This window comes from Schistocerca piceifrons, chromosome 9 (genome assembly GCF_021461385.2).
Source record: "Schistocerca piceifrons isolate TAMUIC-IGC-003096 chromosome 9, iqSchPice1.1, whole genome shotgun sequence".
NCBI lineage: Eukaryota > Metazoa > Arthropoda > Insecta > Orthoptera > Acrididae > Schistocerca > Schistocerca piceifrons.
The window spans coordinates 46,212,351-46,218,350 of record NC_060146.1 but is presented as its reverse complement, the minus strand read 5'-3'; positions in this window follow the sequence as shown (position 1 = coordinate 46,218,350).

The following is a 6,000-nucleotide window of genomic DNA, read 5'->3' as shown; positions in this document are numbered from 1 at the left end:
GTTAAGCTCGGAAATTTGCGCTGTGATGTTTGGGCAACTAAATAAACTGATGTGTTCGAGTGTAACTGACAGCCGCTCAATTCTGGCCCCTTTCCACAATTCCGACAACCTGTTCTGTCCTGCTTACTTAACCAGCCGTTTCGTTGGCGTTTGGTTGCGCAGATCTTGTGACCCTCTCATGAAAACTTCGATGGAATTGATACCAAAATGTTCAGCTTTCTGAGCTTCATTTGTAAGAGCTTTCTGAGTCATTGAAGTCTCTGATGACGTCTCCAGAAGTGGAAGACGAAAAGCTACACAGAGAATATTAAGCCTTGGACCACGACCCTATACCTAATAATCAAGTATCAGCAACATTGAAAATATCGGCCATGAAGACTTACATTGCAAAATTCAAACAATATAGGAAGAAGAGAAAATTTTAGTGAATGGGGTGATAAGGATCAATTTTGGTTCCACTCCTAATCGTTATATAGACTGATCAGCCACCTTTGCCACGGATAGCAGCAGCGACGCGGTGTGGCATTGAATGAGGCCTTGCTAGGTCGCTGGTGGAGCTGGCACCACATCTGCACACACAAGTTGTAACACCTCCGGTTTTATCCCGACCTGATCTGATCGAATAGCAGTCCAATACTTATTATTATTAACATGACCGTGAACCTAATGGGGCTGGTAATCGAAATTGACTGCTACGGAAGTTGTTACTTCCCAGTTCGTCCTGTTCAATATTATAATACTGAATGTCTCGTAATGAGGAACACCAACACAGTTTTACTAATTACGAACTTATATTCTTCTCAAAGCACAAAAAAGGGGACAGCCACTGCCTTCGTCATACATATCTAATTACGGCTAATCTCAGCACAGGCTTTCTTCATTTTCCATTATCATCACACGCTAATCCATCACTGCATCCAACACTGCAATCCAAGGTTAGGCCGGCGCGGTAGACGCGAAACCAAATATCGGCACTTGTGACGTCACTGATCACTTTCATAATGATACTTCATCACTTTCCCGGTATTAATTTATTATTTAGGGGTCTAACCTCGGCGATGGTGACACCCTTCTCGGTTAAAGACCCTGTATTCCAACAATGGCCTTCACACACACACCATTCCCGCCAACCACACTGGCGCATCTCCACACTCGCTCTCTCAACACGTCACAATCGATTGTTCGCCATATCCACCTGTGCCGAGTGCAAAGTTATAGTAAGGGCCTACGGACCCCTTACAAAGTCACCTAATCCACGTAAATTCCGGGGAGGGGAGCGATGAGCTCCGACGCCAAATTCAGTCGCATCCAAGATGTGTTCGATCAGGTTCAGATCTGGTGGGTTGAGGAGGGGCGGAGGGGGTAGCATATCAGTTAGAACTTTTCCACTTTCTTCCTCGAACCATCCCACTCCTGGCCTTGTGAAATTGAGTCGTCCGCTCTGGCCGACCGGTTCTAGGCGGCTTCAGTCCGGAACCGCACTGCTGCTACAGTCGTTAGTTCGAATCCTGCCTTAGGCATGGATGTGTGTGCTGTCCTTAGGTTAGTTAGGTTTAAGTAGTTCTAAGTCTAGGGGACTGATGACTCCAGATATTAAGTCCCATAGTGCTTAGAGCTATTTCAACCATTTTGTGGAATTGCGCATTATCTTGTTGAAAACTCGCACTGCCTTCGGGGAACATAAGAGGTGTACGTGGTCTGTAACCAGTGTACGATACTCCTTGTCCGTCGTGGTGCCTTTCACGAGCTGCACTGGACCCCTGGGTGCCCAAGTGAGTGTTCCCCAGAGACTAATGGAGCCGCCGCTATCTTCTATCTGCAGTGCAGGTACCAAGGAGCTGCTCGCCGCGCCCTCGCATCGTCATGATGAAGAAGGTGTCGGGATTCTTCAGACCATGCTACGCTCAGCCATCGCGCCAACGTCGAGTGCCAATGGCCACGTGCCCTTTTCATTCGCAGTTGACGATGTTATGGTCTCAACATTGGCATATACATGGGTCGTCGGCTGCGGAGACCTATCGTTAGAGTGTTCGGTCGATTGTGTGTTCAGACACACCTGTATTCTGCCCAGCATTAAAGTCTGATTGTAGTTCCGCCACAGCCACCTGTCCTATTTTACCAGTCTGCCCAGCCTACTACGTCAGATATCTGTAATTAGGGGTGGCCGCCCAACCCCATGACGTCTGGACGTGCTTTCACCTAGGTTTCTCCACGTGTTGAAGACACTCACCACAGCACTCCTCGAACACCTCACGAGTCGTGCAGTTTCCTAAATGCTCATGGCGAGCCTCCAGGGTATCATAACCTGCCCTCGATCAAACTCAGACTGGTCGCACGCCATCCCCATTCTACACACATATAGCTTGCTCTCTGATACTGCACACAACGTGCGTGTGTCTGACTAGCAATCATTCCACGTCATGTGACGCTCCGGTTCATATTGATAGTAGGTCGGTAATCATAAAATTCTCGCTGATCAGTAAATGTAAATGACTTTTTAGTTAACAGTCATCAAGTAGAACTTCTACTGTTTGTTGAGGATACTGCTACTGTAAAGACTCCATTAGAGTGAAAGCAACAAAAGACATTAGGAATGATGTTTTTCAAAAAATTGTTATTAGTTTCCCGAAAACAGACTCTTCCTAAACAATTAAGTTCAGCTACTTTTGTTCTTCGATGAGTTGCGGTCCTGGAAACAAACACATCAATCTCTGACGTGCTATTTTGTCTAAAACTGACATGGTGAGACCGTGGCTGTGTAAAATTAATGTAGGTTAATTGTTACAAAGAAGAAAGCAGCAACCAGCCACTATTAGTGGCTTAATAGTGGCTCATTCATGACGTATTTTGCATATTTCCGTTCAGTAATGCCTTAGGAATAATTTTCTGTGGTAACTCATGACTTAGAATGAAATTATTGATTCCACAAAATCGAGCTTACTTGGTGCTCATCCGCGGTCGTAACATATGGACCTCTTAAAGGTGTTACGCATTTTAACTGCAATCATAACAATACATACATACGCTTATGAAAATCGTCATGAAAAATCCATCCCAATTTAAGAGGGATAGTTATTTCCATACCCACAGCACTAGACTAAAAAAGTGTCATTTATTACCCATTATAAAAGCTTTCAGGGCTCAGGAAGGAGTTCAATATACGGTAACAAAAATGTTTGGTTTGCTCAATAACACAGAATGTCAAAAAGGTAGCAAAACAACTTTTAAATCTAATCTAAAATCGTTTCTCCTTCGTAACTCCTTCTAATCCACGGACGAACTACTCTTTATTTAACTGTAAGCCTATTTTGAAAAACAACCCTAGTTTTTTAAGTGAAATTACATGAGTGGGATTAAAAAATATGTCCATTAATCAAGTATATTATGTGTACTGTAAATTAACATTTTTCACAACATTTCAGTGAAAGATATCGTTCAAATAACTATGGAACATGTAACTCACTAACTATCTAAGTAACTAGCTTGTTGCCGAAAGTCTTACAGTACGACGCAAACGCGTTTACCTCACAGCACTACGTCAAGTGGTTTTAATTCTGTCACAGACTCACTCTGAAAATGGCTATGCTGTTAGCAGTGAAAATCTCTGAAGAATGTATAACACTGTCTCGAACGCAAGCCCGAAAAACCTAAAGAGACACAAAATTAGTCTAATTTCAGAGTGCACGGCGCTGCAACCGGTACTATCGGAATTAGCCTCTGCCTCGTTCTCGACAGTGGCTTGCAGAGTAAAGACGCAAGTGTATGGATCATACGTGAAAGCATGACGGACAGTTCAGCCTACACCCTGGAAGAGAGAGGGTGACAACTACTACGTAGCATAAAAAAAAAGTTTTGCAGAGCTCGTGAACAAACAGTGCACGACGGGACGTCCATGTACCTCTCTGTTACCGTACGTGACCGTCTAGTTCTCAGAGTGCTGCTCGCCTTTCTCAACGAAAGGCAGGATTACATAATTTTAGCACCAGTTATGCACTGAGACTAGACCCACTGAGGGTTTGACTGAACGAGCTCTTGTCTCTGCGTGAAAGGGTCTGCTCTCTCTCTAGACCCGGCCTTGTAAATGCTAACTCACCGTTGGGTAGCCACTTCCCACTGTAATGAGGTACGCAGAGCAGATATTGACTACATCTGCACTAATGAGTCAAAACATTACGACCGCCTGGTTAATAGTTTGTTTACCCGTCTTTGCAACGAAATACAACACTGATTCCGCGTATTAGGGATCCGAAAGTTTGTTGGTACGTTTGTAGATGTATGCGGCATTACATGTCTACGAACAGGTCATGTAATTCGCGTATATAACGGGTTGCTGATTTGTGTACGCGGTGATGGTGCCCGATAGCGAGCCACATAGGTTCCAGAGGGTTTACACCAGGCGAATGTGGTCGCTGAGACGGCAAAGTTTGTTCACTATCATCATCATCAGTGTTCTGCCAAAAGGCAAGTTTTCACATGGTAGTTCTCCAGGCTGTCCGGTGTTCTGCCATCCTCTTAAGGTCTGCATAATTTCCTCTTCCCTTTATGTCGTCTATCATCTTGTATATCCTTCTTCCTCTCCGTCTTCTCCCACAAAACAATCCTTCCAAAGCATCTGCTAGCAAGCACTCCCTTCTCAATGAGTATACCAACGATTCTTTTTCGTTTCTCTTACAACCTTCTCTCGCCAACCCTTTCCAATACTCGTTCATTACTCAGTCTTTCCATCCAGCTTATTCTCTCCATTCTCCTCCACATCCACATCTCAAACGCATCTAACCTTTTCATCCTTTCGTCTCAGCGTCAAAGTTTCTGCTCCATAGAGTGCCACACTCCAGACAAAACATATGCCAAGCCTTTTCCTTAGACCTTTATCTAATTTGCCACGTAACAGTCTTCTCTTTCTGTTGAATGCCTCCTTGGCTCTGGCAATTCGAGTTGTCGCCTCCTCGTGACATCTCAAATCTTCAGTTACTGTGCTTCCAAGATATTTAAATGAACCTACTTGGCTAATCGTAGATTGTCCTATTTTAATATTGGGCAGTCTGCGTCTTGTACTGATGACCATACTCTTTGTTTTTGCATTCTTTATTTGCATCCCATATTCCACACAAGCTTCATTCAGATCTTTCATCATGTTGTTCACTGTCCGCTCACTTTCTGCCACTAGTACCATGTCATCAGCAAATCTTATACGAGCTGCGTTCAAGTTCTAACGCCTCCGATTTCTTTTCTCCGGACTGGAAAGAGATAGAAACATGTGCATTGTTTTAAAATGAGGCCGCGTTCATTGTCAATACGTCCCAGAGATGGCAGCACCATATGGCAGATGGAATTTTACCGCCAGCGGCGAGAATGAGAACTGTTTTAAATACTTAAAATGGCGTGCAATCATTCGTTTTCTGAATTCGCGCGGTGTGAAACCAATTGAAATTCGTCGACAGTTGAAGGAGACATGTGGTGATGGAGTTATGTATGTGTCAAAAGCGCGTTCGTGGGTGTGACAGTTTAATGAAGACAGAACATCGTGTGACAACAAACCGAAACAACGTCAGGCTCGCACAAGCCAGTCTGACGACACGATCGAGAAAGTGGAGAGAATTGTTTTGGGGGATCGCCGAATGACTGTTGAACAGATCGCCTCCAGAGTTGGCATTTCTGTGAGTTCTGTGCATACAATCCTGCATGACGACCTGAAAATGCGAGAAGTGTCATCCAGGTGGGTGCCACGAATGCTGACGGACGACCACATGGCTGCCAAGCAATGTTGACGCGCAACGACAGCATGAATGGGACTTTGTTTTCGTCGGTTGTGACAATGGATGAGACGTGGATGCCATTTTTCAATCCAGAAAGAAAGCGCCAGTCAGCTCAATGGAAGAACACAGATTCACCGCCACCAAATAAATTTCGGGTAACCGCCAGTGCTGAAAAAATGATGGTATCCGTGTTCTGGGACAGCGAGGGCGTAATCCTTACCCATTGCGTTCCAAAGGGCACTAC